Source organism: Haliaeetus albicilla, chromosome 8 (assembly GCF_947461875.1).
Source record: "Haliaeetus albicilla chromosome 8, bHalAlb1.1, whole genome shotgun sequence".
In the NCBI taxonomy this organism is placed as follows: Eukaryota; Metazoa; Chordata; class Aves; order Accipitriformes; family Accipitridae; genus Haliaeetus; species Haliaeetus albicilla.
The window spans coordinates 21,256,192-21,281,647 of record NC_091490.1 but is presented as its reverse complement, the minus strand read 5'-3'; the positions used below and the strand labels follow the sequence as shown (position 1 = coordinate 21,281,647).

Below are 25,456 nucleotides of genomic sequence, written 5' to 3'. Positions count from 1 at the left end.
TTAGTCTGAGACATTGCTGATGTTTTTGTGACAGTTCAAAGCACTCTACAGCCGTGTTGTTTAAGGAAGGTGTGCACTGGCACTGCAGATGGCTGCTGGCCCAGCGCAACGGCCGGGGGGGCAGGAGCTGGCCCTGCTGCGGCAGCACGGCTTGCTGCCTCGCGTGCGCGAGTGGCATTTGCTGTCGTGAACTTGGCAGTACTCAAATCGTTGGTGTTGATGTGGAGAATGTGGACAAGTGATACCACTTTGGCAATTCCTTTTTGCTCTCTCTTCACAGTGGTATTTCTTCAGGTTGCCAAACTGCGGGCTGGGCCCTGTTTCTGTATTTACTGAAGCACCCGTGTGCTTCAAGTGCTGTAGGAATCAGCCACGCTCCTCTCCATCTTCCCACCAGCCTCCGCATGCATGTCTTGCAAGCTCTGCATAAACAAGAACCACAGCTGACGCGGCTGGGACTGCCCCCGCCAGCGGGAGTGTCCCGTCCCTTTCTGTTCCTTCCTGCTGTCTGTCATCTCTTTCAGTGGTTAGTCACTCTTCGGTGTCAGCAGCTTTCTTGCAGTGCAGATGTGAGCTGGGTACTCAGAGGTTTGATTCGAGAGTTGTACGTGCATGCTCTCTGGGTCCTTTCAAAGTGGTGTTTCTAATCCACTTTCTGTGAGGGTGTGCTTGTCCCCCATGCCACTGCCTCCTGCCCGCCATGCGTCCCAGGACCTGCCTGTGCCTGGGGCTTTCTGCTGTGTTTCTCAATAAGCAAGCACAAGTCGCAGACTAAGATAAATCTCTTTGTTACACCTGCACCAGCCTTTTCAGTCACAGCAAAACAACTCTGGGATTATTTATCTGCATTCAGGAAATTCTGCTTTACCAATGTACATTTCAGACCATGTGAAAACAAGGCTGCTTCTTTTAAATGGTAACTGGGAGTGGGGAGGTTGAAACACAAAAGTTCCAATCCTGCTTCGTGGAAGCTCAGAGAGCATTGCTCAACAGGTTATAAAATACTTTTGCAGATGGAGTTCCAACATCTACCTGAGCTATTTGACCATGTCCCTTCAATTAATTGTTTCTATAATTCAGACCATTTTTCTTTTCAGTTTAAAAACAGCAATATGCTGAACCTAACCAGGATAATTGAGATGCAACTGGGGGTAGCCGCCTTTCTTTTTTGGAAAATAATTGTCGACTCCCCCCTATGATATGGCTATAGGAGAGCATCAGATTAGAAATCCCATCTCACACTGTTTTCTGCCACCACCCCATGAGGACGCTTGGTCCTTTGTGCATGCATCTTTTTTTTTTTCATTAGGGTGAGCTTCATTGCAGCTTATTATTGAAAGTAAGAGAACAGATTGAAGACTGATTACAAGGATATGGTGTACCATGGGAAAAGCCTAGTTATATAAAAGCTTTGCCTGAGACTCAACTACTTTGTGCTCTGCAAAAGCTGCAGCAGACGTCCCTGTTGTTTTTATTTATCTTATAGATTAAGTATTGGGACATTTAGAGTTTAGCGTTGCTTTGGAATCTTGCTTATTTTATTTGAATTTGCTCAAAATTCAACAGATTAAAGTGATCTGACAGATTTTTGAATGCTGGCCTAGAAAAAGAAATAAAAAGGTTTCTCATATAAGGTGAGCCAGCTGTCTCCAGAAGAAGAGTTATCACTCCACACTGTCACTGGATTTCCTGATGCCCAGAAACTCTAATCAGGCAGTGAGCCTCTTCTGAGGCAGGCAGAAACGTTCCCCCGCTGCCATGGGCAGGAGCAGCCACAAGTGCAGCTGAAGCAGTTTGCCATGATGGGGACAAGCCCTGACCAGCCCAGAGCCTCCCGGCAGACAGCAGCTGGTCTGGGTTCCCGCTCCATGGCTGAGCTGGCACCGTACATCCCTGCTGGGGCTTCGGTCAGCTCAGGCCAAGCAGCTCCTGGAGATCAGCTGGGAATCCAACCCCCAGCCTCCTACGCCACGTACCTCACTTTCTCGATCTTTACTGCAGTGGCATTTCCTGTGTTTTTAACAGAAATCTTTTTAAACTGCGATACTCCCAAGGATATAGGAGAGTGCTGTAGTTGCTATTTTACTTAATATTAAAAGGTTAAAAAGCCCATGAAAACATATAGCTATGTGGAAATTAATGATGGTATCTCTCGTAAACTAGTGCTGTGTATGTACCTATCCACTCATAATGTTTTAAAATATACATAGCAGAGTGCAGATAGTGATAACACATTTGATTTTATCCACTACAAATGTGTGTGTGTATATATATATATATATAATGTCAGACAAATAACTTCTCTCTCTTCCTACTCTCTGTATTGATAAAATCCATACCGGATTTAATCCATCTGAGTGTGCTTCTCCATGTTATTCATCTCAGCTGTGCACTCAGAAAGTTCAAATATTTAAATTGGTTTAAAGTCAGAATATTAATGGCTGTTCTTAGAAATTCAATAACAGTTACATTTTCCCAGTTGATGGATACTGTCACGAATGGCTACTGCAGAAATGTACATAGTTAATTACTTTGCAACAATTAGGATCTTAGTCCAAGTGTATGAAGACTTTTACTAGTACGTGTAAAGAGGAGCAGTGAAGCACTCTCAGCTCCTGATTGCTGAAGGAGTGTGCTAATGATCCTAGCTGATAAACTGTAAAGCAGCTCACGACAAGCAGTATTCTGTATCACCTAGGCACAAGGTGTGGGAGAGTTCAGATTATCCCCCCCTGCACAGGACACAGGATTTGGTGTAGATGGACGTTGTTTACTCTTAAAATATCAGTCCTGGTGAAAGAAAGGACTGCCAAGAAGAAATACAGCTTCTCTCCAAAGGTGCAGGTTTTCAATCAAAAATACAAAAAGAGAAGCCACACAAAACTTACTTACAAAGATAATTCAGCAGGCAAGGAAACAAGCCCTGTGCAAGGTTACACTGCAACTAGCTACCTCCTCTTAGTGCAAAGCCAGAACACATGCTTCATTTCAAGCCCATTTTTAAATACACCCCTAATTATGAAATCATTACCAGAAACCTGCATGATAGGGAAAGAATTATTATATTGACCTGGGGTCTTCAGTGCACTCGGAGGCATCACAAAGCAGCTCTCCTGCAGTCAAAGCCTGCACACTCCCTCTTTTCTCTCATCCAGTGAGTCACTTCTTCTCTTTAATCTCCCATTAAAATCCTTTCTACCCTCTTCAGTTTATGGCTCTGTTGCTGCAAGGTGGTTTGTGGCACTCGGTATGGCTAATCCTTGGGATCGCATTGTATTGAGAACAGAATAATTGAAAACAGCTTGAAGCAGTTGTAGTTAGGCACACAAATCAATGACAGATAATCATTTAAGCACAAACCAAAACAGACATTTACATGGAAAACAATCATGGCCTTGAGTTACACCCCATTCTTGCCATGCAAAATCTTTCATGGATTTGGCAGACTACCCTCAGAAGCTAAACCCCATTGCCAATGCGGCCATCCCTTTGAGACGGCACTGGCAAACCCCTGCCAGAAACCAGAGCTCAGCTGTAAATAGGTTTGCCTTAAAGGCCATCCAGCTTCGGGTGAAATAAAACTGCACTGCCCCCTGAGCTGTGTGAGAGAGTCATGGTCTGAGATGAACAGTCCGGAGCTGTGCAAAGCCACACAGTGGAGGAGAGCATGGGGCTGTGTCCCCCCTTTCGAGGTGCTGATTCTATCCCAAGTCCCTGGCAAGGGAGGTGGGTCATGCTCAGGTGCACTGCACTGTGTATGGAAGTGCAACAATAATAAAGAAAAACTCCCAAAGTGGACTGTTCCCTGACTTGATAGTGCAGATGGGAGCACACATTTGCCTGTCAGTTTCTGATTACAATCATATTTCTACCAGCTGGTTAAAATATTTTAATAAAGGGTTACCTGATGAGAACACTTTCTCATGGCTACAGTGCTGGGGTTTGCTCATTTTTGCCAAGATCCAAATAACTGTTCAAATTAAAAAGCAGAACAGATCCAATAAAATTACAATTTTAGATCTTTCTGAGCATCTTTAGAAAGGCACCTGGAAACATAAATCCCAGGACACTTCAAGTTGTAAGTTGAAGAAAATGCATTGGGGATGTCATATGCTGTCTGTTGTTTGTCCTGGAAGGCTGAAGAGCCGAACCTCCATCCCTGTCCAAGGGCCCATTCCATAGCCAGGTGAGTGAGTGAGCACTGCTACCTGCGTGGCTCCCACAGCTCTGAATTTCTCTGGGTGAATTTCTCTACAACAGTCCAGTTGAGACACGTAGGAAAATCCAGAGTGCATTCCCCTCTGCTTCTGTGAGATGCTGGGGGTTATGACTTCCCCAGCACCCCCCGGCCCCCTCACTGCTCTCATGTCTGCCATGGGCTGACCACCCTGCTGTTGGTGTGATGCACGTGCATGCACAGAAACTAGCAAAAAAGGGCTGGTTATCTAGTAGGTGTTTATTATTTATATCTACTTACAAGTAGGCAAGTGGGAGTTTTTTCCTATTATTTAGCCTCTTGCTTTGTAAACATCAACATCTTTGCCAGAGAAGTTTCAAAAGTTTAGTTGCCAATTTTCCTTCCACTTTCTGTAACTCTGGTGAAAGGGTATTATTTATCAAACTAAGTGCATATTATAATCTTTGCAAAATGGTAAAGATCAAAGTCTACCTTGCATCAAGCAGAATTACAGTGCCATAACATTTTATCTTGTTACAGCTGATATCAATCACGGCGTGACAGCAAGCTACAGAGAAGGTTTTTCAGTTGGTATCACTGACATGCTGCAACATCTGAAATACTGCAGCCAGCTAGTGTGTGCTCGGGGTGTGAAAGGGAAAAACCAGCAGCATAAGTAAGTGCCTTCGGTATCCATGTCATTAAGTATGGCCATTTGGCAGCAAAACACGTGCACACAACTTTAATTCTGCCTGCGGCTGTTGCATCCTCATAAGGGAAGAGGTAAAAGCCTCTATGAGAAGAGAGGGCTTGTTTTCAAGTGACAGCGGTGACATTTTCAGCAACAACCCCTGAGCACGGCAGAGTCCGCCATATGATACTCCTGCCCCAAAGGCACGTGCAACATCCTCCTCTCGCTGGGAAGAGGCGGGAATCCGGATGAGCAGCCAGGGCTGCCCGGCACTGGGCGGTGAGGTGAGGCACTGACCCGGCTGGGCCCTGAACTGCGGCCGGCACCGCATGTGGTGCCGCTGCCGGCACGAGTGCTCCGCAGCTCTCCGCGCCAGCCAGGAGCCAATTGCTTTCTCCCCATGTCTCGCGGGCATATCTTTGTTTAATTGAGGCTTGAGAGCCTCTTCACTGTGGCCACAAGACAGGCTGAGGGAAGGAGTGAGGTTTTTCCTGCTCCTCCCCAGGACCCTGCCGGGCCTGCCGCCTGTTACAGCTCCAGCACTTCAAGTAGTGCATGCACTGTCCCCCCCAGACTTACCTCTGGGAACACCTGGCAGCAAACAGAAAGGAAAGGGGAATTTTAAGAGATTTGTTCTCATACATATCCCTTCCAGCAGGGATGCATCCCTCCTCTACGTGTCCGGAGCCAGCCCCGCATGTTTCTCCTTGCAATACACGCAAGTCCAACGGCAGCATCTTTCCGTGCTGTGCTCACAGGCTGTGCTTCTGCAAAATGCCACCTGAGCTCCCAGCCTGCGGAGGCCCACACAATCCTGCAGCAGGAGCCTGCACCGGTGGGGCATGCTCAGGCCTCCAGCTGCACCCCCAAAGGTAGGCCGTGGCCGGCCAGTGCGAGCAGGAGCAGCCAGGACCGGCCCGCTGAGCCGGCACACCGCTGCACGCCTGGCAGCTCTGGCCAGAGGGAGGCTGTAGTAGTTGTCTCCAGCGGTATCGATTCCAACGGTGACCGGAGCACTTCAGTTTCTGCATTTGGGTTATGTTAACATTGTAACTTCATAACGGGCAACTTCATTTCAAACAGTCCCGCGATTGTTTCTCAGGGACTTCAATCCGGAGAGGGAATCCTTTCGACACAGCAAAGAGGAGAAGAAGAAACAAAGCAAATGCACTCGGGAAAGTACAAGGGTTTGACAAATTTAACCATCTTGGGTTTTCAGGGTTCTCCTGCTACTTGAACAGAAAACTGCATTGTTTCAAAGTGCCCATCTTCAATTTTTCAGTCTCCTTTCCCTCTGTTGCTGGGAGCCACACATACTTCCCCGCCAGTTACTAAAATGCTTCTAAAAACTTGAAGAATTATTTGAAAAAGGGCATTCCTATTCCTTATGCATAAAACATGCATGCATATTCATATAAAACATTTAGAAAAATTTGTACCAGTTATAATTAGCATGTTTTGTGCATCTATTTTCTTTGCTATTAAATAACAAATTTGTGGTAACCATAGCAACTGGAACATCACATGGTACTGGTGCTATTTTGGGGATAACATAAGTACCTTTCTTAAAGAAGCATTCACACCTCTAAGCTATGAATTTTAATAATTTGGATGACAAAATATCTCTTGGGTAGATTGTATTTGTCCCTCACTGTAATGTTGATATAATGTGGACTGCACTACCTTGTTTTGCAGTGTCCATGACCACTTAAAAGCACTAATGAATCCTTGTTTTGCAAAAAGGTGAGAGACTTTTAAGAAAGGCAGAAGAGAAATTCTGTGACATGTTAGTGGAACTTGCATTGAGGGGAAAAGTACAATAAAATGAAGGATATCTGTTATTGTTTCTGGGGAAGGAGCTAACATTGGTCATGTAGCTCTTCATGCTTGAATGGAGGAAAGTGGAAGGGGAGAGATGCTTTTATCTTGGACTGGTATAGCTCCTACTGGAATAAGCAAGAGGTGGTGTGTTAGCTCTACTGGAAGATGGGAGAGGTCCTTGGGGACCACACATGGGAAGAGACCAGCTGAGCCATCGAAGCCAATTCCCTGCCACTGCTGTCAAGTGCGTTTGTCTACCGACTACCTGCTGGACAAAACGCCGCATACCATGGCCTTTCCAACATATCTCAGAGCCTTATAGCTAATGAGATAAAGAGCGGGAGACCAAATGCCACAACAGTAATGACCCATTAAAGGAGATTAGGTGGCAACAACGTCGGTATCCATGTGCTAGGCTCCCTCTAGGACACGGATTCTCTTAAATAAAATTTGCTGGAGCGCCATGTTACAGATAAGAACAAAATGCCTGAAGAATCCTTGCCAATGTTGTGATGAATTGAAAAATGGAAAAATGTGGAAGAAATTCTCTTCAGTCTCTGAAACTGGTAATTCAGTTAATCGTGAGAATGTAAGTAGGATGAACCAAACAGGCACCCATGAGAAATGAATGCTATTAAAAATATCCTGCCCACACTAACGTACTAATGAAAAATGCTGGTTGACATGATTAATTGTTTTATCATGAAAGCGTCTGTATAGATGAAACCCACCCTGAGCTGTCAGGACAGTGTTATCCATCCCCCAGACCACAGGTAATAAGGGACCATTCACCCTGGGTGGCTTCTACACAGGTGATTTGGGTTAATACACGTACTAAAGAGGCCATTAGGCTGGGAAATTATTCAGACCAAGCTTGCCTGCTAAGGTAGAGTTTGGAGCAGAGGAATTTCACCAGAAGGTGAAGAAAGGCGCTGGGGTTGATGAGAAGAGCCACGAAACCAAGCTGTACGGAGACACAGCAAGTATCTGCAAAAGATGAGGGTTCGTGGGGATTGCTGGGGCTGTGCCAGCAAAGGGGTGTGATGCCCAGGAAGTGCCTCGGACCTGAGGCTGGAGCCCCTGGTGCAGGTGAGGGCTCACCCAGCTGCGGGCTGGCTCATGGCAAATTGCAAGGAGTAAAAGTTAATAAGAATTTTAATTTTATAAGCTCACCTGGGCCACACCTTGCAAAACGGAGCCAGACTGTGGGAATTAGTCTGAGTAAAGATTCACAAAGTGATGCTTTGCCTCTGTTCTGTTCTGCCTACCTCCTGTTTTCCCCTGTTCAGGTGTATCATTAAGAAATTTTTTGTAGAAGTTCATCTTTACTTACTACTAACTTCTTCTAGCACAACTTTTGTAGGAGAAAGCTTATTTCTGCTTTTCTCTTATTTTAAAAAAAGTTGCTTTTGATTATTATGAATAATGAGAAATTGCCAAAATGCTCCCTTTCAGCCATTTTGAAATGAAGGATTTTGCTTCAAAAAGTGTTATAGTAAACAAATAGCTTAAAAAAACCCAACAAACCACTAAAGCAAAAATTCTGATATCTCAAAAATGGAAAGTTTTGATTACCCTCAACTAATGCTTAATTGCTTTCTGTGTTTGCTCTGTCCCCCCAAAATAAATAATCCAAGATGGAGCAATCCTTTTTTCACCCCTCTCTTGCTGAGTCTTTGGGGACTTGCAGTGCTTGTTTCAGGGAGGCCCTGGCAGGATGTCCTCTGTAGAGGCTGCCTGAGAGAACAGGCTCTCCCAGTTGCCACCACGCTCACTCCATGCGTGGCATTATTGATCCTTTTGGACTCATCTGCTTCATTCTCCCTTGCTGCAGCTCCTGCTGTGCTCTGTATTTCTCTGCCCACTGCCTGCCCCCTCCGCTGGTGGTTGGTGCATCTCCTCTCTTTGCCTGTGCTGTGGAGAGGGACTGGTCCTTGGCCTGGCTGAGGGCAACTCCGCTCTGGCCCTTCCCTCACCTTCCAGTCTTGTTCTCCTCCCAGTACCTGCTTCTTAAGAAAAGTCTTGGGAAAAGGTCTAACAAGGCAGGAGCACAGCGTTTCAGCTGAACACATATGCTTCCAGGAGCCCTGAGGGGTGAAGCAAAAGTAAACCCATTCGAGGCAAAAAGGGAAAGTTGCACAATATGCTTTTTTTCTTTTCTTGATCCATGCTGTGAAATGGGAACTTGCCTTTCTACTTTCTGTTTGGAGGGGAAGAAAGGAAAAGAAAAAGACTTGGAAGATGCTGGCAAGCGATAAAATACAAAGAAGTTCTTTTTCTTATGTAGTAAATGAATGGCTTTCTGCCTTGCCTTTTGCTAAAGCTCTTAATCCAGCCTGTAAACAAGGACTTTCCCTTTGGACTGACTGTTTAGATATAAGACTTAGAGCTGATCTGAAGTAATGGGATCAGAAAATAGGAGATGTATATCAAAGAGAATGATACATATGCTCATACTAGTGAACTTTCTCGTGCAGCACTCCTCGTATACTGTATGTAAATGTTCGCAAGTACAAAGTGCACTTCATTTTACTGCAGACCTCAGCTAAGACACTCACTCTGAGAAGCCTGCCTGTTTGATCCCCAGGGGGGGGCAGCCTGCCTGCCTTCAGGCAAAGCACAGATCCTCCGCAATAAAGCAGAATGCGAGAGGTAATTTCGTTACGTGGCCTGATTTAGGTTTGCTAAATGCTGGAAGAACTCAGCATTTAAGGATGCTGGAAGTGGAGATTCACACTCGCAGATCTCCGAAACAGCAATAGTTCACCTGACCAAGCAAAAAAAGCCAGCAAAGCAGGGACTTGGGATAGAGTGAACTCTCAATTAAAAACCAGATTATCTTCAAAGGAAAACTATACTTCACATTCATGAAAGACCTTTTTACCCTACTTGTTACGCTACCCAACTTTTACAATGAAGCTGTAGCCTTTCTGGACGTTTCCTCAAGGCTGTGCCATGGCTTTCTGTGAGTACAGTCATGGCAATGCGTTGTTCTTCTTGGGTCTGGAAACCCTCCAACTCATATTCAGCTGCCATGGAAAAAATCCTGAAAATTCACAGACTTGTCTTGTTTCCAAAGACACCTCTGACCCAGGCAATGTATTCTAAAATCCTTAATCATCTTCTACTTACTGAAAATCCTCACTGACTGAATAGGAATTTTTCCCAAGTCAGAAATTAAAAGAGAGAAGGGATTTCTATTGTGGTTCTTAAAGATTAACATAAAAGTATAGTGAGAATATAAATATAAAATATGATGTATGTATTTTCTTTTTATTTTAAAATGCATAAATGAGTCACTTGCCCTCCATTTTGTATTTAGGAACATTTGGACGCCATTTGATGCTATTTATTTTTTCCAGGGCAGCTTTTCATCAGATGATTAATTTTTTGAATAGGTGCTACTATGACTATATTTTAGAAGATATTTGAAGCAATATAAAGAGGTAAACCTCCAACCAGCACGATCAAGGTAATTTGAAAAAGTTGCTCAGACCAGAAAGCTCCAAAACCAAACTTGGTTTCTTCCATTTCTTGCATTAACCTTGTGTAAAGCAAGTGGAACTTTGCACATCAATAATTAGACCCAAGGAAAAAAAAAACCACACAAACAAAAAACTAAACAAAAGTTCTCTTCTGCTGCCCAGATCTGCTTTACACATCAGCAGAAGTAAAGATCAATATTGGTGAAAGTTGTCGGCCTGAGCAGATTTTCTTCTCAATTGAAAATACTGTGTGACTAAAGGGGGAACCTGTAGAGGACGCAGTGCAGGACCTGCCCCGTGTTGCCAGAGTCTGCAGCTGTCAGCACAGAGACAGTTGCTTGTAACAATCCCAGCTCTTCCACTGAATGGTGTGAATAATGGACTGACATCCATGTGCATACTCTCTTTTTCTTTAAAATAGTCTTTATCACCATCATACGCTCTTCTAAACCGTATGGGTGAGTTTTTCCTGTACTGCTACTGTGTTTTGTTTTGTTTCCTTCTCAAAGTAAACCTGGTATCTTTCAAAACCACAAGTTACATTGTGAGCATTTAAAGTGGCCGTCAGTATTTGTATTAGTACATTTATCCCCAATCAGCTGAAAGCTGGGAAAAGTTTGCTTTGAATTCATCCCTAAGATATCTTTTTAAATACTGGTAGAGGGGATGTTTTAATTCTGCTACACAAATAGCAGCCACTTTATTCTTTTTTGTTCTGTGCTTCAAGCAGTACAACCACTTGAATATCTCCTACTTCAAATATGAAGCCGTAATATTTGAAACATTTGGAATAAATACTTTATTTGACTTCAGTATCAGTATGACTGTTACTAAAAGGTGTATCCTTTATGGCCTGTTTCAACATTATACTGAAAGGCCTTCATTTCAATGGAGTTAAATCCCAACTAAGTTAACTAATAAACAGGAATATCAGGCGATGGCACAGCACCACCCCAGTTGCTAATGCAAAATGATGAGTGGGTTGTGAAAGGTCAGCGCTGGAACTGGGGCCTGCAAATGTAACCTGCTTTTCATATTGATTATGTTTTCCAGTGGGCTTCAGGTCAGGTGCTGAGACCTCAGGGCTTGCTCTGTCTGCAGCAATTTTGTTGTTTTCTTAGCTTACCTTGAGCAAGTTCTGCAATGTTTCTGTACTGTTCCTCCAAGGATAAAATCGGTCTAATGTTTATCAGTGTTGCAAAGGCATCAATCAATGCCTCCAAAAAGGTCTTTGGTGTTCCCTACGAGGAAGATGCTATGCACAGCGTGAGTGTAGATAAAAATATAATCTCAAGGGTTAATGTTTCTCTGCAGGATATTTATTTTTACCTATTATTAAATCCATTGTGAATTAATGCTTTTGTTTAGGTTAAAATGGGTTTACAACCTAAAAAAAGAGAAGATAGAGGCACCTGTTTAGAGAGAGGAACAACATAGAACTATATATGTTTTACCAAAAGCATTTGTTGATACAGAACAGATCAATGTGTAACTGCATAATAAGGTGGAGAGAAGATGAGATTAAATGTTCAAATGCATATACTAATTAGAAAGGACATGTACATCCACATATAGAGAACCTGACAGTAAGAAAATGACAGAGATTCAGCACTGCAGTGAATTATAAATGTCAAATTACAAGGATGCATGCAAAAAAAGCTTGTAACTGTTAGGAACTAGACTCTGTATTCATGTGAAAGCTGTTGCCTTTATCATCTTCTTAAATTCCTCTAAGGTGTTCTGTCATTCACTGTCAAATTTTCTACGTAAGATAATAAGACGTATGTCACACAAGTGTCCAAAACTGCTTCTCTGCCATTGCCAGGTCACACCAATATATTTTGGGGCTTTTTTTAAGCAACAAGAATATTAAGCAGGAGATCTGCTTAAGTATTAGCAGTCAATTACAGAATGTTTTTTCCCCTCAGATGTGATAAAATCTAACACGTGATGCCCAAAATGTAGGGGAAAAGGGAACCAGCAATGTGTGTTCAGATTCAGCTGTAGGCTCAATAAGCTGTCAGAGAGCCATAGGATGCACAATAAAAATGGATGCTAACTAAATTTTGACGTGCAAGAGCATGTGTTTAATTTGCAAGATGTTTTGTTTAATTAAAAGGTAAATACCATTTATAATTCTTCTCACAGACTGTTTGAGAGCAGCAATATCACCTACAGAGCTCTCAAGCCACCCAAAGAACTTCTTTGATGCATCTGATCCATGGGGTAGGTACATTTAAATGAGAAGAGTTCACCGCTTTATTAAGGAGTGGTTTTGTTTTTATGCAATATTGATTATTGCTTCTAAAAATGTCTAAACATCAGTTGCAAGATATTAGCTCCATGAAGCATGTAAAATGTTCTGCCATGGAAGTGTGGTGAAAATCTCTTCCCAAATATAATTGACTCAGACAGCCTGATGCAGAAGACTTGCATCAAGCCAAAACACCACTTAAATATGAAGGCATAAAACCTGCCTGCACAAGCCATGTTCAGACCCTTCTGCATACGGGGCACACAGAATTGCTGCCAAAGCAACCATGTCTTTTCAAGGCTTGCTTTTCTTAGCTACATCCACTCCTTCCATAAAACCCCCCAAGCTTGCAGAGCCTACAGTTCATTGCCTTCAAGGTCTTTGAGACTCAACACCCCTTTACAGGTTTTGGCCCCACACTCTGCCTTGGGCTGCTGTGGTTCCTTCAGCAGAACCCATCATCTGAGCAGGGTCCTCCTTGCTCCCCACGGGCTGAGGTGAGTCTGTGGCTGCACCCATGGCAGGAGGTCTCTAGAGGCATCATGCGTTTGGCAAATACAGCAGCTGAAGCCAAGAGAGGAATGGTATCAAATAGAAAGGCAGCGCCAGCGCAGTGACGGGTGTTGCGCACGGTCATGTCACCCAACTGCGTCTACACAGTCATACTCTGAAACCCAAGTGAGTGTCTTCTGCCAGCTGCCCGGCAGCACTTGTTGGCTACAGCTGCTGATGGAAAAGTGTAAGGGAACTGCCTGGCTCTGAGACATGGCTACCTCTCCTACCAGCGGTCTTTAGGGGCAGCATCTCCAGGTCAGCTTTTCCAGCGGGGAGCCCAGCAGTTCTCGTTTTAAGTAGTTTTCACGTGAGAAGAATGGCCAGGAAGAGGCACAGGCTGCTGACACCCAGCTCTCTAATATGCTGAAGCTGGATCCTGTTCTGCTCAGAGGGTCTGATGGTATCAGCCTCCAGAGAATCAGTGTCTGACACTCTCAGTCTGTTGTTCATATTGGTTTGGTCTCAGCTGAGCTATTTCTAACAGTGAAGAACATATCTGAGAGAGTTACAATTTGCTGTAATCATATTTTTCCAGTTTTTCCTCTGTGATAATTACTCCCATAAATATCATTGCTTCACCTCAGCTCAACAGAGTGCTCTCTATTTCTGTGCTCAGTCTCAACCTTCCACCCTTGGATTGCTGGGGAAGGACAATGGTATTATTTGTTATTACCAGGACCACTCCAGCTGCGGGGCTGTCAGGGCTTCCGGTTTCTGTGCTGTATTAGCTGATCAAAAATTGCCACCTGAAGTGAAAACTGGTGAAGAAAATGTGTTAAATTTTGCACGTGTTTAAATAATATATCATAAAGCTTTGACTTGGTCTTCAATCAGGCAAAGACTTGAAAACCGGAAGTCAGGATGCAGCTTTGCAGTTAAATGTCTCTGACTTTACTGCTGACCCCTGGGTTTAGTTTAGTAACAGAGAATGTTTTTAATGTAATCAAGGGGCTGCAGATCTCAGGAATTCCAGTTCCTACTGTGCTTAATGACTAACAGCTTTTAGGATAGACCCTTAAAGTAGACTTTATGAGTAGGGGCTATTTTTAACCATCAGCTTAAGAGTCACAGACACATTTGTACTTCAGATTGCCAGGCACTGGGAGTACTCAAAAAGGAGACGTTTGGTCTGAGCACCATACAATTCAAGTACAGATGTGGGAAGGAAAAAGAGGTGAGAATGGGAGTATTACTGTCCCCATTTTAAAATTGGTGAAATGTGGCAAAAGACTAAAGGACTCGCCCAGGTTACCTCTGTTACCTGTGGCAGACCTGGCGTTCAAAGCAAAATCTCCAGATTTCTAATGTACCCTCTTAACTACAAGGCCGCTCTTCCCCTCTGGAAGATGATATATAGGTATATAAATGTGCATTGATGTAATGCCAAGTTATAAACCACAAGCCTTTCAGAACTCATGTCCCTGATAGATTGCAAAAGAACTTGAAGTCAGGAGAACTGTGGCTTGTCTGACCTTATGCTAATCATTCTCCCTACTTGTGTCTTGGTCAAACTGGAAATGGATAGAATAATGAACCTTTTTGAAAACCATAATTTCTGGGTGTTGGTCACAACCCAGTTTTCATAGGTTGCTAGGATATGGGGATAATCAGGGAAATGAAGATTCTATCTTATGAGACAAGACCAAAAAGCTTGATTTAAACAAAAGAAATTATAAGAAGGAATATTAGTACACTGTGAGGGGAGTAAATATCAGAACTAATTAAGTTCAAGGACAAAATTGGCATCTGAACAAATGGATATAAACGGGCCCCTAATAAAAGTAGATTGGAAATCTTAAGAAGCCAAGTTACGAGATTCTGGAACAGCTTTCCAAGGGGAATAGTAGGGCCAGAGAAAGTAAGTGCTTTATAAATGGCTCTCGATCAGCGTTTGAACTGGGTATCATGCCTGAGACAACCAGAGAGCTAGGACTTGTCTCAGGCCAGACAAGTCCAATGTTTGCAGGTAACAGTGAGAACATCACCAAGCTAGAATGTCTTGGCGATATTCTGGAAAAAGAAGTAGCCAGCTACAACGTATCTCAAGTTGCATCGTGTACATTTTGGTTTTTAGGCTCCTCCATTCAGAGAGACTCTTCAGTTCCCTGATTATCCCACCAACCTAGCACTCGAGGTGTTCTTCAACATTTCCAGGTAGTCCTTCCCTGCTCTCAAGTGCCAGCGTAGGAACAGAGCGGAAACAGCTCAAGGTAATGCTGAATGTGGAACTCTTTGTGTTCGCTCTTGGGGGTGGGAGAGCAGCGATGGACGTGAGCAGGGGCAGGTAGCTGGGCACCACGCACGGCTTGCTTCTTCTGTGGCTGAAGACTCTGCAGAGGCTAGACCCTGTGCAGCTCCTGGGGAGGAGAGACCCCGCCAAGACCCTGCTGGCGGTGTCTCCCAGCGCAGTTGTTTCCGAGGGCGGGCAAGCCGTCCTGCTGCCGCAACACGAGGGCGCAGATGCTGGCGCAGCCCCGCACCCCCACCCCCCCAGCCCCTGCCATGGGGAAGGGGTGGGTGACCCGGCCCTCCTCCCTCCCCTGGCCTGCCTGTGCCCGGAGTCTCGTCCCCTGGGAGCACCCCGGGCGGGAGGCACTGTCTCCCCCCCCGCGCTGTGCTTCGCTCCCGGGGCGGGGCGGGGCGGGGCGGGGCGGAGCCAGGAGCGCCTCGGCCGGGCCCGGGCCCCGCCTGCCCGCGCGGCCTACGGCGCCGCACGCCGCCAGCAGGGGGCGCCGCCGCTCCGCGCCGCGCAGGCGGGCTGGGGCCGCAGGGGGCCGGCCGGTCCCCGGGAGCGCCGGCGGCCCCCCCCGCCCGCGGGCGGGCGCTGGCCGGCGCCGTCCCGCAGCCCCCCTGCCGCGGCGGGGCTGCCGCAGCTGCACGGGTGCGGGCCGGGCCGGGCTGGGCCCCGCCGCGCCGCGCCGCGCCGCGCCGCGCCGGTCCGCAGCCCTCCCGCGCCGCTTCCGCCTGGCGCGGCCCGGGGCCGGGGGGGTTGGCCGCCCCCTGGCCGGGCGAGGCGGCGGCTGCCGGGAGACAAAAGGCCGCCGCGTGTCCGCCTCTGCGGCAGCGCGGGGTGCGCGGCCGCTCCCCCTGCTCGGGCAGCTTGCGGCAAGGACGGGGTCTGCCCCCCTGGCCGCAGCCCAGCCTCCCTCCCCTCCCCGCCTCGCTGCGGCGTCGAGCTCCGAGAAAAGACCGTCTTGTTATTAACGGTAATAGGCGGCCATGCGTGCCGAGGGCAGCGGGGCTCAGGCAGCCCGTGGGAGCAGGCGGCCCCTGTGCCGGGCTCCGGGGCGGATGCCGAAGCCCGTGTGAACAGTGGTAACCCCAGTTAGAAAGAGGAGAGAGGGAATAAAGCGAGTCCTTACAAAGCGGTGTTCAGGTGTGGTGGGAAAAGAAAGGGAGCGGCCACCTTTTATTGGGTATTGAAGCTCCTGAATTACAAGTAACAATAACCGGATCGCTTTAGCACTGGGCGGGGGGGTTGGTCTGGTACAGCATTTTGTGCATTTACCGCGTAAGTGGTGCCGAGGCATGCGGGGGCACGGCAGACCGTGGCTGCGGGAGCGGCACCGGGCGGTGCCCAAAGTTCCCGCTGTCTCCGCAGGAGCAGGAATCATCCCTTTAGGGCAGGGGCCCAGGGCTGGGGTGGTGGGGAGGGAGGGAGGGGCGGCTTCCGGGCAGCCCCCTCGCAGCCGCCGCAGGCCGCCTGGCTTTCCGGGAGGTTTCCCTGGGAGCGGGAGCGAGAGAGGCAAACTCTAAGTTGTGCCCGGGAAAAGTTTCCCGGCCGGAGGGAGTCGGGCGGGCTCCCGAGCGCCGGCACCCCACTGGCCCTGTTTGGTGCTGGGTTCTTGCCTCGTTCCTCGGCAAACCCGGGGAAAGGGCAGACTTTGCCTAGGAAGCTTCCCGGAGTCGTGTGGAGAGAAGGGGAGAAAGAAAACAACGTGTCTTCAGAGTGGCACCTCGCCTTGTTCTGTCTTCTGCTCTCACGGCCGGGGTGGGAAGAGAGGCTGAGGACAGCCGGAGCAGTGCTCCGTGCCCTGCCTGATGCCGGCTCTCCCCGCTCGTAGCCCCTTCTAAAGAAGCACGTCCGAGCCCTCGTGGTGAAGAATCAAACCCCACAAAAGTTGGATCCTTTTCGAAAAGGGGGCCGGAGGGGCACCGAGCCCGGCGGCTCCTGCCCGCCGCTGCCGGAGCGCTCGCCGCGGCTGGGGCTTGACCTGCAGAGGGCAATAGTTGGACGCAAATGCTAACAAAGGCAGCGAGGCTCGTTGGCTCGGCACCGTGGCCGGGACCCAAGAATGCTGTGTAGGTAGGCAGCAGAGCTTAATTAATGTATATTGAAACAAAAGATCGGGTAAATTGTTTGATTTGTCTTTAGGCTACGTTTTCAAGGCTAATCTAATTCATAACTGTTAGATTTATTCTAAAGAGATTAACACAAACTTCCAGGAGAGGCATGCAGTTAACTCCAGAATTACCCTAAACACTAATTGTTTACCGGAACATTTACATTCAGCCGTATTATTAGTGTTATTATTCTCTGCTAACCAGATAGGCGAGGTGGAAAGTAACGGGAGCTTTCCTAATTGTTGTAGCGATTGACAGGGTGACCGCGCAGACTTTGGAGGAGGAGGCGGCAGCCGCCCGGCGCCCTGCGCGGCGGTGACGGCCGCGTCGCGCCTGGCCATTGTCTGCGGGGCCGGGCCGCTGCCGTTCAGCACCGGGTGGGCGGACAGCGCCCGGCCCTGGCCCCCTCTCCCGCCACCCCCGGGCCCGGCGCCTTCGGCCGGGGCTGGGGTGGGCTGGGGAGGAACTCGCCTCCCATTTGTCCTAGCAGCCCTTTCCCCCACTGGTGGTGGATTTATTAGGGAGTGGAAAGGAGCACCCCGACGGGCGCACTGTGTCTCCCCGTCTGTGTGTGTAGACGCGGCCGCCTTAGACGTCTGCAGCTTGTGTACTTACGCTGCTTTAATAATTACATATACGTCTCTATAACCTCATTATTCAGGAAAGACTAGAAAACGCGAGCAAATTGGAGCGTTGGCAGCAGGGGTGATTGCAGGTCTGGATGCACACTCCGTCTCTTCCCAACTCGCCGCCCCCTTCCTCCCCCCCCCAATCATATTTATCTGAGATTATGTCAAATTTCAGTGATCGGAAATGTCTTGCCCAAAAGCCATTCCCGCTGGAAAAAGTCAAAAGGGTTCCTGGCACTAAAACGACCTTGCGTCATTCCTGATGAAGTTAGCAGCGCTGCATGTTTAGAGCTTTTCTATGGATGCATTTTGGTCACAGTAAGAAGTAAGAGATTTGGGGTTTAACCCCCCATCTGTGCAGGAGCTGTCTGCTTTCATTAGCTGTGAAACCTGAGACTGGCACTCGAAAGTGCCTTAGACCTGCAGTCCATTTTTTACTTGTCTTTAAGTGCAAGCGATGGGAATTGCTAACCTTGGCTAAGAAAATTTCATTTCCCCCATCCTGCTAAACGGTTCTGGTCGACATATGTTTGTTATCAGAGAGAGGTGCTATGAACACAGAGCCATTTTCTTAGCAGCTCTTTGACTCTGTGTTACCATAGTCCCACACGGCATTGGTCCTTTCCCGTTGGGAAGTCATGAATAAGAGACTATGAAGCTTGCACGTCAGATCTTCCTCAATTAATCCACCATTAGCATGTTTGGGATCCTCTACTGGATGGTTAACAGCAGCTTTGGTAACTGTATGCTGTCCATACCCAATTATGCTCTGCTAAAAATGAACTCTGCAGAACAACCTTCCTGAGCTGTCAGTGTCTCCCGTTTTCCTATTTTAATGCTTGTGTGTAGTGGCAGGCGACAGATGGTGTAGATCAGATCGATTTGATTGCATTAGGCGATTTTTTTTTCCTCCTCTCCCCCCCGACTCCTCTTCTGGAAGCCCACATTCATCTGAGAGGCGATCGCCGGGGACATGGGAAGCAAGAGCAGCCGCCGATGTGTGAAAGCAACGAGACATGGCCAGCCAGAGGCGCCGGGGTCCCTTCCCGGGGTTTGTTAACATGGTAATCCAGCACCAGGAGAGAAAGCTGCTTTCTGCTGCCCAGAGCCCATTCCCCATCACACATCAGATGACTCCCTGGTTTTACACACAGTTGGAGTTCTGCTCGAAACCTGGATTTAAAGGGTAAGCGCTTCAATAGAGGTGGATTTCTGGCGGTTACTCGGGTAGGTGGCGAAAGGAGCGAGCTCCCAGCGATTTTAAAAAGAGGCTGCCTTTGAGTGGGCATGAATATTTTCTTCCTTCCTCCTTTCTTTCTTTTCCCTTTCTCCCCCCCCCCCCCGCCCCCTCCCCCTTTCACCAGCGCTCCCCCTAATTCAGAACAATTTCTCGCACGGAAAGACATCGCACCTCTCTATTGACGGATGGTATCAATATTCCCCCCTCTGAAATTTGCTTTTCCTGGCAAACTCGAGCTCTGCTCAGAGCTCCGCTCCTGATAGCTTAATTGTTTAATTCCCTTCATCCGTTCCCCTCCCTTCTGCCTCCCCCCCCCCTCCCGCCCCCCTCCCCGGGCACGGCAGAGGCAGTGGAGGTACCCCCCGGGGCTCTTCCCCGGCCTCGCCGGGCTGGGGCTCCGGCACCCAGGCTCCTTCGGCGGGGGAGCGGGGCGGCAGCGCCGATAAACATGGCTTTCCAGAGCCGGTGAACAAAGGTATTTAATGCCGAGGCGGGCGCGCCGCCACCGGCACCTCCCGCATGCGGCGGAGAAGGTGCGAGGCGGGCGGCGCACCGGGGGTTGCGCTCCCCCGGTCGGCGTGCCCGGGGGCGGGGGGGGTGGTTATGTGTGCGCTCGGGCGCGCCGGTGCCGGGATGGGCAGGGGCGCGGGGGTGGGCAGGGGCCCGCCGGCGGGAGGGGGCGCGGGTGACCGGGCAGCCGGCAGCCGCGGGGAGCGGCGCGGCGGCGGGCGGTGCTCGGCGCTGTCCGGCGCCGCGGGTGCTGCAGGGCCCGCCGGGCGGTGGGTGCGGCGGGCCGGGCCGGGGCGGGCCAGGGCGGTGCGGGGCGACCACGGTGGCGGGGCTGGGCAGGGGAAGTTTCGGAAGGCGCCGTATTCGCGGGGGAGGGGGGGGGGTGAGGGCGGATGTTTGTCAGAGAGGGGAAGGGCAGTGTCAGCTGGACGTAGCGAGAATAAGGTTGGCGCGCCGCGGCTCGTCTTCTCCCCGAGAATCGCATTCTTTAATATTAAAAAAAAAAACAAACACCAAAAAAACCACCCCAAAGTTTGGATTTCTGCCTAATTCTCGACGCATTTGTGGAGCGCCTCCAAATTTCGGAGAATATCGGTCTAGGTGTATCACTGTAGAGTGTTTTCGCCACGACTCGGTGCATTTTACTTTTTCAAACGGCTTTTGTTCAAGTTGAAGGAAACCCACTGCATCAGTTATTTGAGTTCCAACGCCAGCTAACGGGGTTACAGCCTTCAATTTCACAGCGGGGAAAAATTACGGTGTTTGTTATTTACTTTCTATCTGCCACTTAAAATGCAACTTAAAAGCTTGCCGTGTTAGAATAATATAGGAAATTACACCTAAAATGAGATTGAGTGAGTTGGATTTTTTTTTTCATTTAAGGTAATATGGCTATCAAAGTGTTTCTTTTTGATTGGTTTTTCTCTTTTCTTTCGAATTCAGACAAGAATCTGTGTTGCGAGACAAATGTTGTCTTCTCGTACGTTTTCGTAGGAAGCACGGTGGTAATATGTCAAGGAAGGCAAGGGCTCATGTTCAGGAAGGAATCTGTAGAAAAAGCGAGCATCTTGTATTAATTTCAATTGGAATCTAATCAACAAGCTGGTCAGTTACCGAGCGCAGTGGATAATGAGAGCTGTGCGTGCTGCATAATTACTCATGGCTGAAGAAGTGCGGAGTACCCCTGCTACGTGCGGGCTTTGCCCGTGCATTGCTAGTTTCTTCCCCCCCCTCCCCGTCACTCACACAGAAGCTGTCCGTAGCGTCAGGAACCGGGGTGAAATAACCCGGAGAAGTTCCTAATCGCCAGGCGAAGTGTGCTGTGCCATGACGTTGCAGAGATCCTTTCTATTTAGTTGGCGAACAATAAACGTTTATTATCACCGCGGCAGATCATCAGACAAAGCTTCCCCCTCCCGCCTCCCCCAAGTACGAGCGCTGCTGATAAGGGAACTGCTCCGGGTGACAGGCAGAGCCGCGGGCGCCATTTGGAAATAACTCATTTTCTTTTTTTTCTTTCTTCTTCTTCTTCTTTTTTTTTTTTTTTTTTTTTTTTTTTCCCCTTCCTCGCCTCGGTTCGCCTTTTGCAAACATTTGCAGGGAGGCGGCAGGTGTTAGTGCGGAGGTGCGCTGCCGCTGCCGCTGCCCCCGCCCGCCGCCGCCGCCGCGGCGGAGCCGCCTGCCCGGCTCGGCGCCCCGCAGCCAGTGGGTTCTGCCGTTCGGGCACACGCGGAGAGCGAAGCGCGCCGAATTCGTACTTTGAAGCCTTTTTCGCCTTAGGTTTTCGTGGCACTAGGGAGGCCTGGCAGAGGAGTGCCTCTGCTGAGCTCGGAGTCTTTGCTATTTCTTTCTTTGATTTTCCTTCTCTTCATCGCGCTCCTTTTCGCCCTCCCTCCTCTTGGTAGCACATCGAGTCAGTGTGAGTCAGGACTTGTAAAACGCATTTCCCAAGCCCAGATGAAAGTCTCTCAGGCGTGGCTGCTGCTTTATCGGAGCTCTCCCAAGCCCACCTATGCAAACAGATTTGTAATATTTGTGTGCTTAACCGTGCATCTCTTTTACAGGAATCTGTTGCCGCGTGTGACATCCCTTGCGAGCTCCCAGAGAGAACTGATGGAGCGTACAGCTAGGGAATAGGATGCCAGAGAAGCACAGAGGAAGAAAGCAGGCAATCGCCAGGTAAACTCAACCTTACTTTGATTTATTTCCGTTCACCTCGCCTGCAAGACCTTGCCCGCTCCAGTAAGGCAGCAGGAGAGCGGAGGGACTGTACGCGTGTGTATTAAATGCCCGCTCCTCTCGTTTGCCTCCGCAGGATGGGAAGGTTCAGCGTCCATTGGATATGGGACGAGATCACTCGGCACCCCTTGTGGATTCTCCTTCTTCTAGAGGGGAATTATAGTTATGGATTTATTGTCCCGGTGCAGCACTTCCAGCAGCAGCAGCCGCAGCAACAGCAGCAGCTTTCTGACTCTCTTCGGTGACGGGTATTCTTGGGTGGATAATACGGATTACGTTGTTATTGCTTAAGAATACGCGTAGTCGAGGAGAGTACCGGCGGCGGGCAGGCAGGCAGGCAGGCAGCGCGACCGCCCCCAGCCCACCAGCTGGCTCCTAACCTCCTCTAGTTGCCAAGGTAGCACCTTTTCCATCTTTTCCTACGCTTTGCAATGTTTCATTCTGTCTGTGTCTCTGCCCGGGCGGGGGGAGCTCGGACGCCCCGTTCCCTGCGGAGGGGGGTGCCCGCCTGTGTGCGTGTGCTTGTGCGTGGGAGCAAGCCCGGGGCCGGGGCGGGCCGGGGAAGGCTTTGCCGAGCCTCGCGGGAGCACGCCGCGGGCGGCCCTGGCCCGCCGGGGGCTGCGGGTAGGGGGAGACCGGGGGAGCCGGGGCCGCTGCAGGGCGCCCCTCCGCGGGGCAGCGCTCGGCAGGCTGCGCCGGCGCCGGGGGGAAGGTGCTCGCCCCGTATGGGAAGCCCCGGTGCCCCGGCGCAGGCCCGGCAGCCCCCAGCCCGCGCCGCGCCCGGCGCCCGCGGCCCCTCGGCCCTCCCCGCCGGGGAGCGCGGGCCGGGGGCGGGGGGGACCGGGGCGGCCGGCCCCGCCCGCCGTGGCGTCCCCACCCCCGGGACGCGGGTCGCCCGCGGGGCCGGGGCGGCCCCGGCTCCGCCCGCCCCCGCCGGCGGAGCCCGGAATGCCGCCCCCTCCGCGGCCGCCGGGTGCTGCGGGGCTTGGGGACTGCCGGCGGGCGGGGGGGTGCCGAGCACCCGTGCTGGCGAGGCAAGGGGCACCCCCGCACGGCCGTGGCTGCGCTCGACCCCCCCGGGGAAGCCCCTGTTCCCTGGGTGCCGAGGGGCCGCTGCCAGGGAGCGGGTTGCGGCCGACTGCTTCGAGGGGGTGATGTCCCCCTACCCCCCTTATCCTCAGCCCGCCATAGCAAGCTGGTGAGGGCAGGATTAGGAACCCCCCTTCACACCAGCCCCAGCTCGGCAGGTCGGGAAGCACCCAGCCGAACACAGGTCTTGTCAGCCTCTGCGGCCCCAGGTTGAGATACATGTTCGGGGCCAGGGCCGAGGGGTTGTTTCCCCCCTTGGAGCTCAGGCGGTGGCTTCTTTGCCCCCCCCCCCCCCAAAGAGCTCAGGACTCCCCGAATGCTACTTGCAGCTGGGTGGGCAGGAGACACAACCAAGGGAGCATTGATTCCTGTCACTGGCCAAGCCATGCCCCATCTAACACAGAAAAAGAGGTGCATCCGTCCCTCTCTCCCATCTCAGCAGCAGGGCACGGGCTTTGGTTAAAAGCCTGGTCAGCCTTTCAGCTGCTGTGTTTAGGAATATCCGGGCATAGCATTCCTACTTGCAGTCTTTTTTCCCCTGCTGCTCTGCCCCCAGGACTAGCAAAGACGAGGAGCTGGGTGTGATCATCCCTATGTTTCCCTATTCGAGAGCTTGCCACACGCCTAGATGATCCCAGGTCTTGTTGCCACATAGTCGCCAGTGTGAGATTTCAGCCTTAAGTGAATTAGATCAGAAGCCATTTTAAAGCAAGACCAAGAGGACTGTGGTGAGATAGCCTTTCTGAATGGATCTTTCCCCAAGCTCAGCTATGACGAGGCTAAGAAGGATTTTTAACATGGACAAGTCAGACGTGGGGTGATAACCATAAGTTGTGAGTGCGAAGTGGGATGATGGAGAATGTCCTTCTGTCTGTCTCTTGCTTAGTGATTGAAAGGCCATCTATGTTCTGCTTAATTATTTCCAACAACCGCCAAAGGAATCTTACTCTGTTGCCTTCAGTAGCGAGTGAAGCGCTCCTTGTTATGCAGACGTGTGGATCTGTTATTCTTTAGACACATCTTTGATGCTAGCACTCTGATCCTTCTGTTTCTCTAATACCACTTGAAAGCAGATTTTTTTTTCTTGTAGTTTAGTATGTTCAACAGCCTCAGAAATAACGTTAAATTATGCTTTAAAAAGACATGATGAGCTGCTAAGTCATAGTCAGTTCAGCACCATAACACAGCCACATTCACAAGTGCTGCAGGAACAGCGATGGAAATACTATTTTAAACATCCAGGTTTGTATTACAAACCTTGCTCTGATCTGAGCTTTTAGTTGACATTTTCCCTTGGGTCATGACTTAGAGTATTATCAGGAGTTCCCATTTCATCACATAAAGGATGTGGTTTTGTTTGCTCTTTGCTTGGTTGAGTATCTTGTGCAGTATGGATTGGACTGGTACCCATAAACACAAGCTTAGCAAAATGTTCCTTTATACCTGGGGTCTTCTAGTTGCTTTCTGTTTAGCATGATGAGCTGGTTTTGCTGAATAATGCCTTAATGACAGGGCTGATGCATTTTTAATGCATGTACTCTTTGTCATTGTCAAAATTAACATTTTGATGATTGTAGATTTCTTTTCTCTAAAATCTTTTGGGAATTGCTATGATATGTGGGTTAAAAGAGTGAAACTGTAAGCTCTGATCGGAGAAATACTGGATGTGCTCACCAAAATAATTATAAAGTGTTGTGTAAAAGCTCAATAGCATAAGGGCTCTTAGAATGATGTTTCCCAATAGCACGATCTCAGAGTGGCTCTCCCCATTCATTAGCAGTTCCTGGGGTCTGTCACATATGTATATTGAAGGACAGAAGCAGTCGTTTCTGAACAACAGATCCCTAAGAAGAGACTATTTATACTGCGGGCCTGATCCTGGGAATGCACATAGCTTCCACAGGACCGTTCAGGGGAGCAAGGTTGCTCTTGTTAAATCCAAAATATCTGGGGCCAAATCCTACCATTCAATGCAATAGCAAAGCCCCAATTGATTTCACTGCAGGAAAGATTAGACCCCTAGTGAAAGGGATTTTTACAACGCTACACTTCCTATTTTTTTTGCTTTAGAAATTGCGAATCCTGTGTACTAAAAAATGAGGCTAAAAACCTCCTGCCTCTAATAGTCTAATGTTATTTTATTAACAGTAGAAATTATACTAAAAAGCTGTAGTGCAACATAATCAGAAATTACTTTATAAATAAGGGGTTTTAATTGTATCAGTACGAGTATTTTCTAAGACAACGTTTTAGAATGAGGTTTGTGGCAGCACCAACCGCGTGTTAACAGCTGTTTTGGAGAGTGCATATTTAATTAATTTAGAATACTAATTTCTGTTCTAAAATTGTTTTTGTAATCTGCATCCTGGTAGAAAATTAAATAAAGAATTAGCCCAAAAATAATTACTTGAACTTAGCCTTTT

At 48.9% G+C, this 25,456-nt stretch overlaps 1 long non-coding RNA gene across 2 annotated transcripts in view; it reads left to right on the top strand.

Annotated features, from left to right (window-relative positions):
- The first annotated feature begins 18,130 nt into the window (after positions 1-18,130).
- Positions 18,131-25,456, top strand: part of LOC138686422 (uncharacterized) — a 34,169-nt gene continuing 26,843 nt past the window's right edge. The window contains exons 1-3 of one of the 2 annotated variants that reach the window (XR_011325795.1): positions 18,131-19,142; positions 21,770-21,884; positions 22,021-22,341. This is a non-coding gene — a long non-coding RNA (uncharacterized lncRNA). Of the gene's footprint in view, positions 19,143-21,769; positions 21,885-22,020; positions 25,437-25,456 lie in introns of those variants that run through there. The other variant, XR_011325794.1, reaches the window with a different exon arrangement.